Source organism: Chiloscyllium plagiosum, unplaced genomic scaffold (assembly GCF_037043375.1).
Source record: "Chiloscyllium plagiosum isolate Xiang-an unplaced genomic scaffold, Cpla_swu_hap1 HiC_scaffold_52, whole genome shotgun sequence".
NCBI lineage: Eukaryota > Metazoa > Chordata > Chondrichthyes > Orectolobiformes > Hemiscylliidae > Chiloscyllium > Chiloscyllium plagiosum.
Genome location: NW_028270190.1, coordinates 2,308,679 through 2,331,311, shown reverse-complemented (window position 1 = coordinate 2,331,311; position 22,633 = coordinate 2,308,679). Strand labels below are relative to the sequence as shown.

General features: G+C 42.9%; 1 long non-coding RNA gene across 2 annotated transcripts in view; it reads right to left on the bottom strand.

Annotated features, from left to right (window-relative positions):
- Nucleotides 1–6,289: 6,289 nt before the first annotated feature.
- Nucleotides 6,290–22,633, bottom strand: part of LOC148134736 (uncharacterized) — a 35,839-nt gene continuing 19,495 nt past the window's right edge. Inside the window, exons 2-6 of one of the 2 annotated variants that reach the window (XR_015755622.1) lie at nt 18,845–18,940; nt 15,056–16,425; nt 12,129–12,214; nt 9,863–10,028; nt 6,290–9,707 (exon numbers count right to left, since the gene is read on the bottom strand). This is a non-coding gene — a long non-coding RNA (uncharacterized LOC148134736). The remainder of the gene's footprint in view (nt 9,708–9,862; nt 10,029–12,128; nt 12,215–15,055; nt 16,426–18,844; nt 18,941–22,633) is intronic. The other variant, XR_015755623.1, reaches the window with a different exon arrangement.

Genomic DNA, 22,633 nt, shown 5'->3' with positions numbered 1-22,633 from the left:
TTACACATGGGGGGAAGGATATTGGTTGAAGAACTTTAAGTAGTTCAGGAGATTTGTATTAATGGTAGGAGAAAGCTAGTGCGCTTCCCATTAAAGCTGTTGGACTATAACCTGGTGTTGTGTGATTTTTAACTTTGTACACCCCAGTCCAACACCCGCATCTCCAAATCTTTAGCTCTGGGCACTCTCACCATCTATTCCCCTCGTTCTACAATCCAAACCCCAGCAGTTCCTTCCAGTTCTGAACAAGAGTTAGATCAGACTCTCGACATTAACTGTTTCTCTCTCCACACAACGTCCCTCAGCAACTCAGTTCCCGCAGCACACACTGGTGGACTACATTACCCATGCTGCCCTGGTAGCGAGCGCCTGCGTAGTAAGGGCTGGTGAGCTTGGTGCCGTGGAGGATCGGCCCACGGGGCCTAATGGGAATTGTAGTTCTGACGGGCGCACACGCGACGTGCGGCGGTTGGTGGCCAACGGCGGAGACTCCGAATGTGCACGCGTGGGATTTCCCCCCAGCCGCAGTGACGTGGTGCGGCTGGATTTGGGGGCGCGCTCCTGTAAATAGCCTGGGGTAGGGGCGGGGTTTATACACCCAGAGACCTCCCCCAATCAACAGCCTCCCTCCAAACCTGGGGTTATGGGAGAATAGGGAAATGGCATCAATGTTTTCTCTAATTTCTTGGTGGAATATAAAAAGAACATTACTAATTTCTGGGCACAAAGATCCTCAGAACTATAGACTAGTAAACCTAACGTCTATGGTGGGTGAATTACTTGATACGATTGCGAGGGATAAGATGTACATGCATTTGAAAAGATAGGGTTTGATTAGAAACAGCATAGCTTTGTGGATGGGAGATCATGCCTCACAAATTTGTTAAGAGTTCTTCGATGAAGTGACCAGCAAGACGTAGTCTGGATGGAGTTTGTGGAATGTTTTTGTCAGGGTTTGTTGAAACAACAACATTATTCACTGACGGGGGATGTACCTGTTTCAGATCCAGCATTGCATCATGAAGCAGAGTAAATGAGTCATGTCACAGTAAAAGATCCTCCAGGAAATTGGGAATAAAATGGAATTCAAAGGGATGATGAAGTTTTGAAGTGATCCCCATAAATGTCAAACAATAACTGGGAAACAGAAATAGAGCCTTACGGCCTTTGATAAGGTTCCACATGGTAGGCTGTTCTGGAAGGTTGGATCTCATGGAATCCCGGGCAAGCTGGCAAATTGGATACACAATTGGCTTTACAGTAGGAAGCAGAGGGTGGTAGTCGAAGGATGCTTGTCTGATTGCCTCTGACTATTGGAGTCCCTCAGGAGTGGTTGCTGGGTCCATTGCTGTTTATTAACTATATCAGTGATTTGGATGAGTGTCCAAGGCATGAGTAGTCAGTTTTGCTGATGACACTAAAATAGGTGGTATCGTGGACAGTGAGAAAGATTATAGAAAATGCAGCAGGACCTTGATCAGCTGGGAAAGTGAGCAGAAAAATGGCATATAGCGTTTAATATATATAAGTAATTCCCCAGGGTCCAATCAGGTGTACCCTAGAACTCTATGGGAAGCTAGGGAAATGATTGCTGGGCCTCTTGCTGAGATCATTGTCTTAGGTGAGGTGCCGTAAGACTGGAGTTGGCTACCAGTATTTAAGAAAGATGGTAAGGACAAGCCAGAGTGAGCGGTGAGCTTCACCTCGGTTGTAGGAAAGTTATTGGAGGGATTCCTGACGGAAAGGATTTAAATGTATTTGGAAAGGCAAGGATTGATTAGGGATAGTCAACATGTCTTTGTGCATGTAAAATATGTCTCACAAACTTATTTGAGGTTTTTGAAGAAGTCACAAAGAGGATTGATGAGGGCAGAGTGGTGGACGTGATCTATCTCAACTTCAGTCAGGGGTTTGACAAGGTTCCCCATGGGAGACTGGTTAGCAAGGTTAGATCTCATGGAATACAGGGAGAACTAGTCATTTGGATACAAAGCTGGCTTGATTGTAAAAGATCTGGTGATGGAGAGTTCTTTTTCAGACTGAAGCCTGTGACCAGTGGAGTGCTACAAAGATCTGTGCTGGGTCCACTACTTTTTGTCATTTATATAAATAATTTGGATGTCAACATAGGACGTAAGTTTGCAGATGATACCAAAATTGGAGCTGAAGTGGACAGCAAAGAAGGTTACCTCAGATTACAACAGGATCTTGATCAAATGGGCCAATGGGCTGAGGAGTGGCAGATGGAGTTTAATTTTGATAAATGTGAAATGTTGCATTTTGGGTAAGCAAATCTTAACAGGACGTATACACTTAACGGTAATGTCCGAGAGAGTGCTGCTGAACAAAGAGACCTTGGAATGCAGGTTCATAGCTCCTTAAAAGTAGAGTCACAGTTAGATAGGATAGTGAAGAAAGCGTTTGGTATGCTTTCCTTTGTTAGTCAGAGTATTGAGTATAGGAGTTGGAAGGTCATTTTGCGGATATACTGGATGTTAGTTAGGCCACTTTTGGAGTATTATGTGCAGTTCTGGTCTACTTCCTATCAGAAAGATACTGTGAAACTTGAAACGATTTAGAAATGATTTACAAGGACGTTGCCAGGATTGGAGCTATATGGAGAGTTTGAATAGGCTGGGGCGGTTTTCCCTGGTGCCTCGGAGGCTAAAGTGTGACCAAACTCTCCATATAGCTCCAATCCTGGCAACGTCCTTGTAAATCTTTTCTAAATCGTTTCAAGTTTCACAGTTTATAAAATCGTGAACGGCATGGATGGGGTAATTAAACAAGGTCTTTTCCCTGGGTTGAGAAGTCTAGAACTAGAGATCGTAGATTTAAGGTGAGAGGGGAATGATAAAAAAGAGACCTAAGGGGCAACTTTTTCACACAGAGGGTGGTGAATGAGCTGACAGAGGAAGTGGTGGAGGCTAGTACAATTGCAATATTAAAAAGACATCTGGATGAGTACATAAATAGGAAGGGTTTGGAGGGATATGGGCCCGGTGCTGGCAAGTGGAACCAGATTGGGTTGGGATATCTTGTCGGCATGGCTATGCTCTATGATTCAAAGTTTGAGGTCTTGCATTTTGGAAAGTCAAATCAAGACAGGAATTTCATGCTGAATGTTAGGGCTTTAAGGTGTGTAGTGCAACAGAGGGACCTTGTAGTTCAGGTGCACAATTCTCTGAAAGTGAAGTCACAGGTAGACAGGGCATTTGGCACACTGACCTTTATCAGTTACAGCACTGAATAAAGCTGTTGGGAAGTTATGTTGTAGTTCTACAAAACGTTGATGAGGCTGCTTTTGGGAGTATTGCATTCAGTTTTGATGACCTTGCTGCAGGAAGGATGTTACTAAACTGAAATTTACTAGGATGTTGCCAGGACTCAATTGTCTGAGTTCTAAGGAGAGGTTGGATAAGCTAGGACATTTTTTTTTCTTTAGAGCGCAGGAAACTGAGGATGGATCTTATAGAAGTGTACAAGATCATGAGAGGCACGGAAATGGTGAATGCACTCAATCTTTTTCCCAGGGTTGGGGAATTGAGGACTAGAGGGCATCAGTTTAATGTTAGTGGGTAAAGAACGAAAGGGTAACTGAGGGGAAACGGTTTTACATAGATGGTGGTACGAAGATGGAATGAGCTCCTGGTGGAAATGCTCGAAACGGGTACATTAACAATATTTAAAAGGCATTTGGTCAAATACATGGATAGGAAACATTTAGACGTATATGGGCCAAGAACAGCGAAATGGAGTTAGTTTGGAGGACTAGTGGAGGTTAGTGTTGGTCGGCATGAATCAGTTTGGGCCAAAGGATCTGGCACGATGCTGAAGGACTCCATGACTCTATGAAATGGTATTGGGTAAATTGATGGGAATAAAACCTAATAAATCCCCATGGCCTTGTGCTCTCCACCCTTAAGGAAGTGGCCCGAGAAATAATGGATGCATTGGTGATCATTTTCCAGCATTCTGTAGACTCTGGAAGAGCTCTAAAAGCACGATGGCTTGGTTGTAGCACTGGTGCTTCATAGCATCAAGAACCTGGGTTCGATTCGAGTATCAGACCACTGTCTGTATGGTGTTTGCACATTGTCTGTGTGGGGATTTTTGGGTGCTCTTGTTTCCTCCCACAGTCGAACGATGTGCAGGTTTGTTGAATTGGCCATCGTAAATTTTTCAGGGATGGGTAGGCTAGATGCGCTAGTCAGGGAAATGCAAAGTAATGGGGTCTGGATGGAATAGTCTTCAGAGGGTTGGTGTGGCTTTATTGGGCCAAATGGCTTATTTTCACACTGTAGTGATTATGACTGGAGGGGAGAAAATGTAACTGTACTTTTCAAAAACAAAGGACGGAGAGAGAAAATGGGGAATTATAGGCCGGTTAGCCAGAAATCAATAAGAGTCGAAAATGCTGAAGTAAATGTTAAGGACGTAATAACTAAGCATTTGGAAAGCAGTGACAGGATTGGTCTTAGTCAGTATGGATTCACGAAAGGAAATCACGCTTGACAAACCGTTTGGAATTTTTGAGGATGTGTCTGGTCAACAAGGGTTGATATTGTGACTTTGGGCTTTCGAAAGGCTTTTGACAAGGCTTATTAAGCAAAGTTATGGCTCATGGTACCAGAGGTCGTGATTTGATGTGAATAGAGAACTGGTTGACAGAGAGGAAGCAGAGAGTTGAAATAAGTGGGTAATTCTCCGAGTGGCAGGCAGTGACGTACCGTAGGGTTCAGTACTGGGACCCCAGCTGTTCACAATACATTAATGCTGTGGACGAAGGAATTGAATGCAACATCTTCAAATTTGCAGACAGCACAAACTGAATGGTAGTGTGTGTTATGAGGAGGATGCTGAGAAGTTGCAGAGTGACTTGGATAGGCTGGCTGAATGGGTACATACTTGCAAATGCAACATAATGCGGATAAATGTGTGTTTATCAACTTTGTGGCAAAAACAGGAAGGCAGATTATGATCTGAATGGTGGCAGTTTAGGAAAAGGTGAAGTCCAACAAGACCTGGGTGTTATGGTGGAACAGTTCACTGCTGGCATGCAGGTGCTGGAAGTGGGAGAAAGCTTACAGCATGCTGACGTTCATAGCAAGAGGATTTGATACAGGACGACTGATGTCTTCTTGCAGTTATATAGAGCATGTGGGAGGCTATGCCTTGAGTACTGTGTAGTATTTTGGTCTCCTAATCTGAGGAAGGACATTCTCACTATTGAGGGAGTCAAGCAAAACTTCAATAAACTGATTTCAAGGATGGCAGGACTGACACATGAAGAAAGACTGGATCAACTGGGTTTGTACTCACTGGAATTTAGGAGAATGGGGGTGGCCATTGAACCTGTGGAATTCTCTACCACAGACAGCTGTTGGGAACAGGTCAGAAGATATATATTCAGGGAACTGGAAATGGCCCTGTGGCTAAAGAGATCAAGGCGTTTGGAGAGAAAGCAGGAATGGGATACTGAAATTGGATGATCAGCCATCATCATATTGAATGATGGTGCTGGCTCGAACGATTGATTGGCCTACTTCTGCAACTTTTTTCTATGTTTCTGAGTGTGCAGCAAATCAGTAGCTCCGTGAAGCAGGCTGCGAGGAGTGTGCTCCAGGTCAGCATCACTGAAACAGATTGAGAGGATGTGGTACACGAGGACAGTGTAGATTTCTGCTTAAAGCAGCTTGAGAGGAGAGCAGTCAATTTTGCAAGATTGTGCTGGTTTAGTGCATCTTTAAAAGCTCGAGGTCAGAGAGGACTTAGAGGAGGGTGCAGTGAGTACTTCTACTAATGAAACTGCTGCAGTCCACTCACTTAAATAAACTATGGTTGGGAGGTCGGACTGTGGTGGGTGTGCTTGGAGTGAAAAAAAAACCTTCATGTAATTAGTATTATTGAAAGGGAATAATTAATAAGCTTAATTTCAGCACAACCATGTAATAAAATATCAATTGTCACAGTAGCACTGAGCCAGCTCATCGCCTCCCATGTCACCTCACCACAAGCAGCAGAGCATCTTGGGGGCAATTAAACCTCCCCATAAAAGAAAATTCATCTTCTCTACATTCTAGCTGACATCACCTCCACTCCCACAACCATTAATTAATTCCCTTGTAGATCCAAATTCTGTCAAACTCATTCTCAATAACGATTGAGCAACTGCTGCTCTCTGTGGAAAAGAATTACAAAGAGAAATTATGTTCAATGAAGATAGAGACTGCCCCAACAGTTCACCCAGGACTGGTGTCAGTGTCCCATGAATCAAAACTCATTTGTCCTACATCAATTTATTGAGTTACAGGTGCCAAAATATGATCTGATTTCAACCATTACAATTTCACCACAGCAGTGCAGAGTCTATTCAAATTGGCATCCTGTGTTTTAATTTAAACCTCAGATGGCCAGGTTCCCTCAGCAGAATCCCTTTCATTGTCTCTCCTGTGTTCTTGATACTCACATGGACCACAAATATGCAAGGCAATTTCTTTTTATTCACAGGATATGGACATGACTGGCCAGGAATCCAGTGACCCAGGTAATGTTCTAAGAACTGGGTTCAAATCCTAACATGGCAGATGATGGAATCAGAATTTAGTAAAATCCTGGAATGGAAAGTTTAATGAGGACCATGAAACCATTATTTCTTATTAGGAAAAATAAAACCACCAGTTTCATTGACGTCCATGGAAGAAAACTCATCTTATCCGCATGTGACTTCAGACGCACAGCAATGTGGTTCACTCTTAATTACACACTGAGCAATTAGGGTTGGACAAAAATTCTAGCCTGGCCAGCCAACCCGTTATCCATTGTATCTGCAAATGGGGTAAGACACCAAATATCAAACAAGTTGTGAATCCCTAAAAGTAAAGCAATGCTCCAGTAATAGACACCATCACCAGTGAAGGCTCACTGAGCCTGCATTGGCTTCTGAAACAAAACTAAACATTTTCGGAAAAGCTCGGCAAGTCTGGCAGCATTTGTTGAGAGAAATCAGTGTTAACAATTCGGATAGAGTGACCCATCGTCACAACTGATTTCCCTCCACAGATGCTGCCAGACTTGCTGCACTTTACTGGCAACTTCTATTTTTGTTGTGGTTCTGTTCGCCAAGCTGGGAATTTTTGTTGCAAACGTTTCGTCCCCTATCTAGGTGACATCCTCAGTGCTTGGGAGCCTCCTGTGAAGCGCTTCTGTGGTGTTTCCTCCGGCATTTATAGTGGCCTGTCCCTGCCGCTTCCGGTTGTCAGTTTCAGCTGTCCGCTGTAGAGGCCGGTATATTGGGTCCAGGTCGATTTGTTTGTTGATGGAGTTTGTGGATGAGTGCCATGCTTCTAGGAATTCCCTGGCTGTTCTTTGTTTGGCTTGCCCAATAATGGTAGTGTTGTCCCAGTCGAATTCATGTTGCTTGTCGTCTGCGTGTGTGGCTACTAAGGATAGCTGGTCGTGGCGAGTTGGTGTTCATGGATGCGGATCGTTAGCTGTCTTCCCGTTTGTCCTATATAGTGTTTTGTGCAGTCCTTGCATGGGATTTTGTACACTACATTAGTTTTGCTCATGCTGGGTATCGGGTCCTTCGTTCTGGTGAGTTGTTGTCTGAGGGTGGCTGTTGGTTTGTGTGCTGTTATAAATCCTAGTGGTCGCAGTAGTCTGGCTGTCAGTTCTGAAATGCTCCTGACGTATGGTAGTGTGGCTAGTCCTTTGGGTTGCGGCATGTCCTCGTTCCGTTGTCCTTCTCTGAGGCATGTGTTGATGAAATTGCGCGGGTATCCGTTTTTGGCGAACACCTTGTACAGGTGTTCCTCTTCCTCTTTTTGCAGTTCTTGTGTGCTGCAGTGTGTTGTGGCTCTTTTGAATAGTGTCTTGATGCAACTTCGTTTGTGTGTGTTGGGGTGGTTGCTTTCATAGTTCAGGACTTGGTCTGTGTGTGTGGCTTTCCTGTGTACCCTTGTGGTGAATTCTCCGTTCGGTGTTCTCTGTACCATCACGTCTAGGAATGGGAGTTGGTTATCCTTTTCTTCTTCTCTCGTGAATCGGATTCCTGTGAGTGTGGTGTTGATGATCCGGTGTGTTTTCTCTATTTCTGTGTTTTTAATGATTACAAAGGTGTCATCAACATATCTGACCAGAGTTTGGGTTGGATTTGTGGTAAGACTGTTTGTCTTACCACCTTTGCATTACTGCTTCTGCGATGAGTCCAGAGATCGGTGAGCCCATGGGTGTTCCGTTGATTTGTTCGTATATCTGGTTGTTGAATGTGAAGTGTGTTGTGAGGCACAAAAAACTTCTATTTTTGTTTCTTATTTACAGCATCCACAGTTCTTAGTTTTTATTCTGCACTGTTGTCTGATTGTCACTGGCATGTTGTCTTTTACAACCAGTTCCTGTATTAGGAACACACATGGTGTGACACAGAAAGAAATGTGACAATCCTTCGACAAAATGTGTGATCAGAATGTTTTGTTTTAATATCTGCTTCTCATTCATGCTTGGATTCTGCCATTTCCAGACACTATACTATCACTGATGGAATATTCTCTTCAAAAGAAAAAGCAATACTGCAAATACTTCAACATAATGCAACAGAGTGAGGAGATCATCCTAACAAAGTAGGAACATTCTGTCACTCTGAGAATTAACTCCCAGCAAAGTCCTGCAATTTACTCTAGCGGATACATTGGCTTGTGCAGTTACCCAGGAAGCTGGGGTTTTGTGCTCAATGTTCCATTCTCAAGCTTATCCTTTATTTTTCTCTCTCCCTGGAGCTGCTTGATTGTGGAGTCCAATTCGAGGAATATCCAAGACAAAGCTGTCACTCTGAGTGAATCCAGAGAGTGGATGTTATTGGCAGAGGAGTCCATCTCAGGTGAGAGGCACAGTCCCCTTTTACTCCGACACAGATTCACAGGGCACTACTGCCTCACAGTGGTGGTTAGCACTACTGCCTCACAGTGCCAGAGACCCAGGTTCAATTCCCACCTCAGGGAACTTTCTGTGTGGAGTTTGCACATTCTCCCCGTGTCTGTGTGGGTTTCCTCCGGGTGCTCCGGTTTCCTCCCACAGTCCAAAAATGTGCAGGTTAGGTGAATTGGCCATGCTAAATTGCCCGTAGTGTTAGGCAAAGGGGTAAATGTAGGGGAATAGGTCTGGGTGGGTTGCTCTTCAGAGGATCGATGTGGACTTGTTTGGCCGAAAGACCTGTTTCCACTACTGTAAGTAATCTAAATCTTCCAGCAGGCTTACTGGGTAAGGTACTGAGCAGGAACCTGGAGTAATGTACCCCACAGACACACAAATATTGAGTGTAACTGTCACTGTTCCATTGCAGTCCAGACAGAGTCCCACTCTGGCTTCTTCATGCCAATGCATGTCCCCAGCAGGTCACAATGAGGCAAAGATATCCTGTAGAAACCACACCGAGTCCGGGCCCCTGAGTCTCATGACCCTATGACTGGGCCTCTGACCTCACAATGAGAGATGGCCCTCCGTTAGCTCGAGTGCAGACTGGGAAATGGTCAATAGAATTTCAACCTTGAACACAGCCAGTTGAAGGAAGTGGGGGTAGGGTGCAGAATCAGCAAAAAATATTCAAATGACAACAGTAGTGATGCTCATAACTTCCAAGATTCACACAGTCCCTCTCAGTCTGGATCGGAGCGACTTCCCATTTGGAGTGAACTCCATTTCCCCACAATCTGAAACACATTGAAGATTAAACAGAAACTAAAGAGATGGAAACACGGTGTAAATAATGGAGAGACTGGGGTTAGTGCTCAATAATAAATATAGAAACATATTGAGCCTAATCTATATTGAATTTCTAATACTAAAGCAGCTCATAAACACTCACTTGATCCATTGCAGACTCTGCAGTTTGTACACGGTGGAACAATGAGGGGACAGAATTGTTGGTTAAGATGTTTAATGAGATGGACAACTCCATCAGTGACTGGTTGGTACTGAAAGCAAAGGCAAGTTTCTCAGCACAAAGCTCCGAGAAGGCAGTAGAACATACCCTAGGGGGGACAAAGAAAGAACAAGAACTAAAGTTTATTAAACAGCAGTATTTCTGACACAGACGTAACTGTAAAATATGGGATATTCTGTTCCAGTAAACTGAAGACAGGAAGCAGGTGGAATGTTCCTAGGTCCTGAATGACATAGATGACAATGATAAGCCTGGGAGCATCCCATCAGAACTCAAGCAGTGCCTTCCCTGACATCAAGAGCAATAAATCACAATTCCCAATTGAGCTTTTCTCTGTTTTCAGTCATGGGAATTGGCATCGCTGGCTGGGCCAGCATTTATTGCTCATTCCCAGTTGTCACCTTCAAAACACGGGGATGAGCTTTTTGAATCGCAGTGATATTTCTAACTCAGGATGGTGAGTGGTTTAGAGTGGAATTTTCAAGGGTGGTGCTCCTATGTATCTGCTGCACTTGTCCTTCTAGATGGAAGTGGTCACGGATTGAGAGGTACTGTCAAAGGATCTTTGATGAACTTCTGCAGCGCAACTTGTCGATAATACGCACTGCTGCTACTGAGCATCGATGATGGAGGGACTGGGGATGCATGCAGATGTGGTGTCAATCAAGTGCACAAGGATATAGAAACATGTACTAGGATTTATATTTAGCTCTTAGCCCCACTTACAGAACAAATTGCTTTAGTTCTCCAACCTCAAAATGTTAATTCAAATATTAACTCATCTTGATTTTAAGTGCAGAAAATGTCTGCATTACCAACAGTAAAAAACTTAGGATTGTCATTACTGAGGGCCAAGTCAAAGTAAGGAAGGTTACATTAATACTTTCCTGAAGTCTCATCAGATTGAATTCAAAGGAATATTTCAATTTTCTTGATTATTCTGTGCATAGTGAAGGTAATCAGTTCTAAAATTAAGTAGACAGCATAAAATATTTTCAGAACTTAGTGTATCCATTAACTTAGAAGACATGGGATAAAAGCATTCCCATTGGTGAAAGAATAGAGAACCAGAAAGTATTTATTTCAGGTAAGTGGTAAAAGAAGCAATGGCAACATATGGAAATTATTTTTGGCATGAAATGGTTAGAATCTGGAATGTTCTGCCTGTGGGTGTGGTAAGGTCGGTACAAATCAGGCATTCAAGACAGCAAAAGATTATTTTCGTAAAAGCAAAATGCGTAAATTGACAGCGAGAAGGAAGACAAATAAAACTTTGTAGGTGTTTGTGAGGAAAGCTGGCACAGTTTGAATGGCATTCTTTCTTGCAGTAATCTCTCAATGGTTTTATTAGTAACAGGTTCAATGACGCAAATGATGTGGCTCAAATATTAATCTACAATTGTAGCCACCCAGTTGTTATGAATGAATGCCCAGTACTTCTCTCTCCCCCACTGATCAATGTGCCATGAGAGCAGAGATGAGATCCTAGGTCCCAGAATCTGTCACGGACACCAATAATGCTAGAAATTGGATCAAACAAGGGAAATAATGGAAAGCAGAAAAGATAGCATGTATAAAATTCAGTATGGACAAGGATACTGCAGCTATGTACAGTCTTTACAGAACAATGTTACTGATAGAAGTATATTTGTACGATTATTAATTCTAACAAAAGTGCACCTTATTTAACAATACCAATACCATACCATTTTATTAATTGCAATATACCGAATTTATCATTCTCACTGAGTACTGTGAATAAAGTATTGTTGATATTAAGAAATCCAGTGCTTTTTAATCGTTGCTGATACAGTACATTGTCAGACAATGTCAAACACAATGCCACAAAGTCTGGTACTTCCTGCAGCGTGTGTATTTTACAGTTTGTATTCCTCAGTCACATACAGTCCTTTCACTGGTACAGACAGAATACAGGAGATTGCCCAATTCTTCTGTACCATGCACAGCCGGATTTTAGGTTCAATCAATTCAGAGTTTGATTACTGGGTAGGCCTGGAAAAGCTGGCAAATATGATGCCATCTGTTTTACCTCTCCACTCTTGTCCAATTTCACATCCACTGTTTGCTATTAATGTCATTCCTGATATGCTTAAACTTGCACACATTTTATTAAGTGTACATTGTCAGACATCTAGCCATTATAAACATCTTACATTCTGCTACTTACTCCAGTCCCTGTATTTTGCAGTTTGGTTTCCTCTCAATCACAGATGTAATTTTATTCCTGAATCTCCTGGGTCATTACTCTGGAGACTAAACAAAGGTAGCGAGAAACATATACAGTCAAACCAAAATATATGCAAAGTTTGTGTCTTGAGTATTACAGGAAACACGAAAAAGTCATATTGGAAGGTTCTTTGAAGTAAAAATACAATTCAACAGGACAAATTGGAAGGTTCTACTGCAATTAATAAATGGCAAGTAACAATGAGATTTGACTAAAGACCCATCACTGGAGCTATCCCTCACCCAATTTCACTTTCAATGAAATTTCACTTTCCCAAGCCAATGGAACAGAGAAACAAGAACAAAGTGGACTGGCTGTCAATTCACTATCACTGGTCTTATGCTGTGGTGAAGTCTGATATCACGCAGAATCACAGAAGTGCATAAGTGCAGGAAGAGACCATTTGGCCCATTGTGCCAGCACTGCCTTCTCTATGAGCATCATTACTAGTGTTAATCGCCTGCTTTTCTCCCCCCATATCATTGCACATCATTTCTAGCCAAATGATCATCAAATGCCTTGTTGAATGCCTCGATTGAACCTGCCTTCACCATATTCCCAGATATACAATCCATACATCAACTATTTGCTAAGTGACGATGTTTTACCTTACTTCACCTTTACTTCTTTTGCAAATGACCTCTTTTGTCATTTATTAAATACTTGGATCTTCTGCAAAGCAACAATCAATGGAGAGCCAACTGCTCAAACGTTTCCATTCCCAGATGTTATTTGGTATTTCTAGGAGTGTCGTTTAAGCCTGGCTTCTCCAGAAGTGAGAAGTCTAGCATCCCTTGGATATCTTTGTTGATATGCTGTAGGCTCAAGGGAAGCAGAAGACAACTCATTTTGGCACGTGTGTCTGAATGTCTGCCTGAATGAACAACTGAATCAGCGAATGAGTGAATGGACTACAACAGCTCAAAAATGCAGAACCCTCCTGAGGGCAGCTAGGGATGGATGATAAATGCTCAAATCTTGTGAGTGAGTTCATAAAAGGGCAAGGTGGGCATGTGGGTGAGGTAAGTGACTACAGTGGTAAGTTAAGAGGGTGGTGGATGCAGAGGGTGGCAGGTTCCTGAGGTTAGTCAAAATTAGTCAGTTTGGGTCAGGAGATAGTCAGTTCAAGGGCTTGTCAAGATTGATGAAGGGGTGCAGTCAGACTGAGAGTAAGTTTTGTGTGTTTGTGTTAAAGTTCACTCACATTCTTGTCCATGTTGACCTTTCTCTAACTGGTGTAAAGCTCAGTTAAAAGGAGCAGAATAAAATTATCAGTGCTTGGGATCTTCCCTGAGAAGGACCCATCAATCCCTTTCCCTTTCAGCTTCCTTCAACCATCTCTTGTGGGTCCCAGAGCCCTATTTGGACTTGATTCATTTCAGCTCATTGACACAATCAACTGTTAAACAACAGTTCTGATCTGGAAATGAAAAAAATATCACTGTTCCTGCTGCTAGCCCATGTGCTGTTGTAAGGGGTGTTTGTGTGGGTGCTGGGTATAAACACTGGAGCATTCCCGCTTAAATAGTGTTGGTGTAGGACGCACTGGTGTTGCTGCCTGTGTGTATTTGTTTTTGTTCCAGTCTGACTCAGCTACCTTGCTATAGCCAGTACTTTCATTACTGTCTTGACACCATCCCCTTCAATCAGCTGGATATGGAGTAAATTCTTTGACCTATTTTCAGTTTCCACAAATGCCCTTTTTTCAGTGGAGCTTCTGTGGTCCCTTTCTCCTGTCTTCACTTTCTCCTATTCCATTTCAGACAATTGCCTCCTTGTCAATTGCATGTATAAGCTCACAGACTCCGATACCTATCATGCTCCCCACCCCATCGCCATTTCCTTGTCCTGTTGATACTACTGTCCATGCAAGTGCTTCAGAAATAGTGCTCAGCCCCTTCCTTACACCGATCTCTTTGTTAGTATGGTCAATAGCCAAGGAGGTTATCTGAGATTAGAAAGGGATCATGATCAATTGGGAAAATAGGCTGAGAAGTGGCAGATGGAGTTTATTGCATTTTTGTACAACAAGGGCAGGATTTAATCAGTTAATGGTGGAGCCCTGGGTAGTGTTTCGAAAAGAGACCGAGAGATTGGGGGTGAGGAGGTGGAATGCGTGGGGCAATTTTTTCCACTGAGGGTGGTTTGTATGCAGAATGAACAGCCAGAGGAAGCTATCTGGACAGGTATGTGAATCGGAAAGGTTCAGAGGAATATAAACCAATTGTAGACAAATCTGACTAGTTTAATTTGGGAAACCTGGTCAGCGAGGATCAGTTAGAAAGAAGGATCTGTTGTTTCCATGTTGCGTGACTCCAAGATTTGGGGGCAATGGAGTGTTCATGCCATGACTGTGAATTCAGTTTTACAATCTGACAGGAGTTAAGACTAGGCTTCATACTATCTTTTTCCTGGAGAACTAATCAAGTAAATGCGTCAGAACTGGCAAAACCTTTCTGCTCTATCCCAGAGTTGCAGGTTTCTACAGAGAGTCGCGTGTAGAAGGGAAATTGCCCATTAACAAGTTCAAAATTCATGGATAATTCACACCAAAGTCCATGCTTCAGATCTTCCAAAAGATCCCAACATTCATCTTAGCTCATAAGATCTATACAAATGTACCGTCACCTGTAAAACCTCTCAATCCCCCTCAGTTCACTCTAAACCCTTATCAGAAATACTCTCCAAGATATTAATGATCACGACCGCAAAATTTGCTCTATTTCTGTTTCTTCTTTAATTCCAATCTCTGTTAAAATGAGACAACATAACCCTCCCGCCAGGCAGTTCTGGTGACCCTGCTACAGGAAGGATATTACTTAACTAGAGAAGATTTAGAAAGGATTTAAGAACCAGCATAGCATTACCTCAATACTTGGCATTCAGGAGCCAGATATTGGAATCCTTCAGAATTGTCTTGTACGTTGAGGTGGTTAATTGTGTCATGGAATTCACTATCAACCAGGAGACAGCCTCAATCCATCAAGCTCATTTTCCTTGCTTTGGGCTTCACTGCAGATCTTCAAATGTCCCTGGGATCTGGGATCAGGCTTTGTGAGAGGGCAGCGACAAAGTCTTGGCTGGCGAGGTGTGGGAATGTGTAAACCAGACAGTGCACAGAATCATCTCTCTCCAGTAGTTCCATTAGGAACCCAGACAGGAACTTCATTCCTGAACACAACCTTCCTCTTCAGAATCCTGTGAAAGCCACCTCACCAAGCTTCAGTAACATAACACAGGGGTCTTCACTCTCTCAGCCATGGCTTTTCACAATGTTGTAACTATAGTAAGAATATAGTTGGGTGATGATCTTGGGAAGTTGCTGCAATTTCCTGTCTTGTTATGTGAAAAAGGGACTCAGTAACAGATCGAGGATCCAGTAGCACGAAACGTTGTAGACCATGGTACATAGGATCTTGTTCCCCTTCACTTGTTTGAAAACAGCTGCTGCCATCATCTGATCTTTAAAAAGCCAGTGGAAATATTCATCCCGCTCATCACCAACAAATCGCAGGATTTCAGCCCAGACACTGATCTCAGCTATTTCCAATAAATGGGACAGCTGGCCAGGAGCACTGAACATCCCGGGAGCAGCTTGTGCTGGATTAGAGTGTACACAATGTCAGAAACTGTCACACCAGCATTCAGGATCAGAGCACATGAACTGAGGGTCTACTTTTCAGACCATCAGAAAAATCAATACTGTCTTTGATTTCTTCCAAACCATCAAATATATAAAGCAATCCCTCTGGGTTCTTCCAGACCTCTCCCATATCATTCCCAAAGTAAGGATACTGTTCCAGCATTCCTGAGTGAATACCATTCAAATCCCGAAATTTAAAAAGGAAAACAGATTAAAATTCTGGGGTATATTTTCCCAGTGGCCCAATCACAGTCTTTTCTACCATTGTTGTTTTTCCAGTCCCTGGGTCCACAATCACTGCTACCGTACTCCCAGATGTGGAAGTTCTCTGGGGAGGAAAAAACTGTTCTGGAACAACTGATCAGTTGTATTTTTTCTAGTTCTCTCCAGGGATGTTTCTCTCTCCACTCTTCACGGACTCAGCCTCTTACCAGACGTTCATCTTTTGTAAATGTCCAATCTCGTACATTAGCGATTAGCATTAACTCAGCATATCGATCAACCAGCTGGAAACTGGTTTCTTCGGATGGTGTTCACACAGCTTTTCAGTTTGTACCTGGAATATCTCCTTGTGTTTCTACTGAATACCTTCAGCTAGAACAGAGAGATAGCAGTTCTCAATGTTAGCTATATTATCATTACAACAATTTCCAAATACCATTCCAAATAGTGATTTTGGCAATTACTATTGAATAAATTGGTGCAGATTTTATTTTCAGCTTCAATAAACCTGTGAGCAGCAACTGAATCGGTTAAGGAAAAAACTTGAAAGTGGACAAGGATCAAGAACTGTTTCAATAATCAGCTGATTTCACTCTGTACTCAACATGAAAAGTTCAATGTTGGTGCTACTTTCCCTTGGATCTTTAATAAGAACCACCCACCCCATATTCCAGTTATCTCATTGTAAATTGACACACTGTCCTGACAATGCCACAGCAAATACAAGCAAGAAGCCAATTGGTTCTCCACGCTGTGCCGCTATTTAATAAGATCATATTGAAAGAGTCATTCTCAGGTTGTCAAGCTGTGACCAGAAGGATGAGTGATTGGGGCCCTGTTCTGGGGAGTGATTGTAATATTTCCAAGTATGCAGATGACATTAATTTTAGTGAGATTACAAATACTGAGGAAAGTGCCAAAAGGCTTCAGGTAGACTTAAATAGGCCGAGTGAATACAGAAGAGCATGGGAGATGGAAGAGAATGTGAATAAGTACAAGGTTGGAGGCCTGACAATGCAGACCATTTCTTAAAATTGGGAAAGTTTGAAAATATTGAGGTCTAGAAGGACCAAGATATTCCTGTTCACAAGGTACTGAACGTTTGCATGTCACTGCAGAAAACAATTCAGAAGGCAAATTAGGTGTTAGCTGTTGGTTTCCTTTGTAGAGGTGAGATCTCACCTGGAGTATTGTGTGCACTCTGGTCCTCCTGCCTATTTACCTAAGAAGGAGTATAGGGATGTTCACTAAACTGATTGCTGGGTTGGTGGGACTGTCCTATAAATTAGCGATTGAGGAGACTGGGCATGTTTTCTCTGAAGATTAGAAGAATCAACTATGTTACAATGTTCTTAAAGAGATAGACAGATTAGATGTAGAAAGCATCCACCATCTACAAGGCACAAGTCAGGAATGTTATGAAATAATCTCCAACTTGCCTGGATGAGCAACACTGAAAAGGTTTGACATGTGACAGGTCAAATCAGTTTCACATGTTGCATCCCATCCACCACCTTCAAAATTCACTCCCTTCACAACCAACACTGAATGGCAGTAGCGTGCACCATTGACAAGAAACACTGCAATAACTCATCTAGGCTCCTTAGACAGCACCTTCCAAACCTCTAACCTCTGTCATCGTGAAATACAAGGGCATCAAATGTATGGAACCATCTGCAAGATTCCCTCCAAGTCATCCACCATGAAGGCTTGGAAGGAATTTGCTGTCACTTCACTGTTGCTCAGTCAAATTAGTGCTTGGCGACCAGGAGCAGTCCTCACCAAACAGCTGCTTTCTTTAGAGGCCAAGAAGATGGGGAAACACCAAGCGGAAGAGGGACCCAACACTTGAAGAGAAGACTGTTGCCACAAGCCACACACCCGCACCATATGCCTGTAAACCACTCTCAACTGACACAGATCATACATTTTTCCTCTCTGTGTATCATAACTAAACAGTAACTTTGCCATGAATGTAAGAAGTTAACTGAAAAGGAGTTACCAGTGCTCAATCGCTTACTCCGGCTCCTAATCTTTCCTCGCACCAACAGCATACACTCCTATTCCTATGTTTCTTTATGCATCCAATCTCTAACCCTATTGAGGTGCATTCGTTCTCTCCAGTGACACAGGAAAACCACAGCACCATATCAACAGCTGTCCTTCAGATGGCTGGCGCATGTACATGGAGAGTCACACTCAACCACTCACTACCTCGCAGCCTCCCCCTGCTCGCCAAATCTCAGCTTCTTGCCTTCACCTCCCCAGGTGGCCTCCTGGCCCACACTCACCTCTCATTGCTCCGCAGCCTCAAGCACTGCTGCACCTCACGTCCAAATCCCAGCCTGACTTAAAGTAGGGAGGTTCATATAGGCTTGATGCTTTTCCAGTCTGAGGCCTTTTCTCTCCCACAGTTGCTGTTGCTGCTGCTACTGGGCTCACGGGTGAGAAATTACCCGAGTGAAAGAGCAACTCCTTGCAAAATCATTCATCTGTATTTGGAATGACTAATAGAGGCTGTTTAGAATGCCTTGGAAATGGACAGAATGATAAATAAGCAATGCCGTCCTTGGGTCTATTGGTGCAGAGGGAAGTGTCTCTACAGCTGGGACAGAAGTCCACATTTATTCCAGTCATTGGGCCATTTGATAGACAAGTTTATTCTAAATGGCCACTTTCTTCCCTCATCCTGCTGAGCACCTAGCCAATTGCCTCGTACAATGTCAACTTTTTGCTTAAGTTCAGCAGCCTTTTTCGAGATGAGAAAACATTTTTCATTCTCAGAAAATACCTGTGTCTATTCCCATTATTGTTGAAGATATCTAATTTTCTCTCTTGCTCAAACCTTCAGCCATGGCAGCGTTACACCTTCCCAAGTGATGATGCCCTGAAATAAAAAAATTGAAAGGGTTTTGAAAATATTAAATTACCTATTCAACTTTCCTCCATGTCAGTGCAACTACAGTTAGCTCGAGAATTGAATGGGAACTATAGACCAGTGAGCCTGTCATGAGTCGTGGACAAGTTGTTGGGGGGAATCCTGAGTATTTGGATGTATTGTATTTGGAAAAGCAAGGACTGATTAGGGATAGTTAACTTGGCTTTGTGTGTGCGAAATACAGTCTGACTAACTTGATTGAGTTTTGTTGAAGAATCACAGAGCATTGATAAGGGCACAGTGGTGTACATGATCTTTGGATGTCAGTAAGATGTTCGATAAAGTTCCTCATGGTGGACTGGTTAGCAAGGAGAGATCACACTGAATAGAAGGAGAATTATTTGGATACAGAACTAGCTTGAAGGTACAAGACAAAGGGCGGTGATGGAGAATTGATTGTCAGACTGGAGGCCTGTGACCGATGGCGAGCCACAAGGATCAGTGCTGGATCATTTTGTCATCATTTATACAAGTGACTTGGATGTGAACATGGAAGGTATGGTTCTTAACTTTGCAAACACCACCAAAATTGGAGGAGCAGTGAACAGCAAAGATGGTTACCTTAGAGTATGGGCCATTGGGCCAAGGGGTGGAGTTTAATTTAGATAAATGTGAGGTGCTGCATTTTGGAAAGGCAAATCAGGATGGGTCTTAATAACACTTAATGGTAAGTCTTGCTGAACAAAGAGAGCTTGGAGTGCAGGTTCATAGTTCCTTGAAAGTGGAGTCACAGCTCGATAGGATAGTGAGGAAGGACGAGTTGAACTGAGGGGTCTGTTTTCATGTATATATCATGCAACAAAGATGTTGAAATACAGGGAGTTCTGTTTCCCCTCCACCCCCACCCAGGTCACACACTGTCTGATCTCAGAGTCTCAGTACACGGAAACAGATCCAACTTATCCATTCCAACCAGATTTCCTGAACTGGAGGTCATACAATAGAATTCCAACAACGTGGAAACAAGGTGATTCTATCCAACATGTCCACACCGATTCTCCAAAGAGCATCCGACCCAGACTCACCCATCTACCATATTTGCACTTCATATGGCTAATTCATCTGACCTACGCATTCCTGAAGTAGTCCTATTTACCCACAGTTGGCCCATATCCTGCTAATCTTTCCGAACCTTGTACAAATCTCTTTTAAATCTTGTAACTGTACCCACTTCCACTGGCAGCTCATTTGATATTCACACCACCATCTGTCTGAAAAGATCTCTCATCAGGTCTCTTTGAAATCTTTCCCCTCTCAACTTGAACTAATGTCTTTGGATCCCCTAAGTGAGGGAAAAGACTTTGGATATGCCCCTCATGATTTGGTAAACCTCCATAAGGTCACCCCTGAGCCTCCAACATTTCAGGTTTAAAGAAAAACCCAGCCTATTCACTTTCACCTTATAACTTAAACCTTCTAATCTCTGTGACATCCTTGTAATTCTTTTTTGCATGCTTCTAATTTAATAATATCCGCCCTAAAGCAGGCAAACACAATTGTACCCAGTACTCCACATGTGGCCTTACATTGTCTTGTACAGCTGTAACATGATGTCCCAACTCCTGTACTCAATGTTCTGAACAGTGAAGGCAAGCGTGCCAAATGCTTTCCTCACTAGCCAGTCTACCACTTTCAAGGAACTATGTATCTGCGCCCCAAGGTCTCCCTCTTCAACTGTCATCCCCAAGGCCCTACCATTAACTGTGTTCGTTTCTGTTTTGAGAGAGAGGCAGTACCACTGTGCTGCAATAGTGCTACTTTAGTAGCTGCTTTGAAGTGACAGACATTAAACTGCATGAGGCATTTAATGGAAATTTGCTCAGAGTCTCTCACCTTCGGACCATAGAACTATACAGTACAGCAATGGGGCCTTAGGCCAACTGTGCTGCGTCAGACATGACACCAAATTAAACTAATCCCTTCTGCCTACCTTTGCGCCATTTCTGACCAGTCCTTGCAAATTCATGTGCTTATCTTGTAATCTCAAACGCTCCTATTGTATCTGCCTCTAAAACCATCCCTGGCAGCATGTTACAAACTCCTACCACTCTCTAAAAACCTATTTCCTCACATCTTCTTTGAACTTTCCCCTCTCACATTACATGCATGCCTCTCTGTATTAGACATTTCAATTCTGGAATAAAGATTATCACTGTCAAGCGTATCCAAACAACTAATTTTTGTAGTTGAAAGTGCAGTGCGGGAAAAGCACAGCAGATCGGACAGCAGACTTCTCTTAAGTCTGCCCTTAGCCTCCTGCACTCCACAGAAAACAATCCAAGTGTTTCAAGCATCTCCTAAGAGCTCATACCCTCTAATTCAGGCAGCATCCTGGTAAACCTCTACTGCACCCACTCGAAAGCCAAGTGCAACACTAACTGTGACTTAACCAAGATCTTATGAAGCTGCAACATACATCCTGAGTCTTGTTTCAATTCCCTAACCAATAAAGGCAAGCATGGCATATGTCTTCTTACCACCCTACCTACCTGCATGGCCACTGTCAGGGAGCTATGGACTTCAACTCTGTACATCAGTGTACTCAGTGTCCTGGCGTTAACTGCATACTTTTCATTAACAATTGATCTCCCAAAGTGCAGCACCACACAATTACCCGGATTAAACTCCACCTGACATTTTCTACTGATCGATATTCCACTGTAGTCTTTGACAATCTTCTACACTATCCACAATTCCACCAATGTTTTTGTTAACTGCAAACTTACGAACCCAACCAACTACATTTTCATTCAAATCATTCATATGTATCACAAACAGTGGAGTTCTCAGTGCAGATCACCACTGGTCGTGGAACTCTGGCCACAAAAATACTATTCCACGCCTACCCTCTACCTTCTACGGGCAAGCCAATTCTGAATTCAAGCAACCAAGTCACAGTGGATCCCATGCATCTTAATCTACTAGATGAACATACCATGAGGGACCTTATTAAAAAAGCCTTATTAAAAAGGATGTAGACAACATCCACTGCTCTATCCACATCGACTACCTTTGTCACCTACTCAAAAAATTCAACCAAGTGAGTAAGACATGATCTACTCCACACAAAACCATACTGATTGTCCCTAATTAGGCCACGCTTTTCCAAAAGCATATACATTCTAAGTATTCTCTTCAACAGCTTCCCAACCACTGATCAGAAACTCATTGGTCTATTGTTTCTTGGATTACCCCTATCTCCCTTCTTGAACAGAAAAACAACATTTGCTACTTGCCAGTCTTCCAGGATCTGTCTAATGGCTAGCGAGGATGCAAAGCTCATCACGGCCTTAGCAATCTGCTCTCCTTCTTCTGAGGTAGAAACCATCAGGCTCTGATGTTCATCAAGAGATCGAACACTTCTTTCTTGATCTCAGTATGCCTTGGCATGTTTGCATTCTCCGCATTAATCTTACTATCCACCATATCCTTCTCCTGGAGAATACCAATGAATGCTCCCTCCGTTATCCTTGAGTGGTCCTACCTTCTCCCCAGTTATCCTCTTATTAATATATGTGCAGAATACTCTTGCGATACTCTTTAACCCTAATTGCTGAAGTCATTTCACAGCACCTTCTTGCTTTCTTAATTCCCTGCTTGGGTTATTTTTGCTTTTTTATATTCATCACAGGTGCGGCCCAA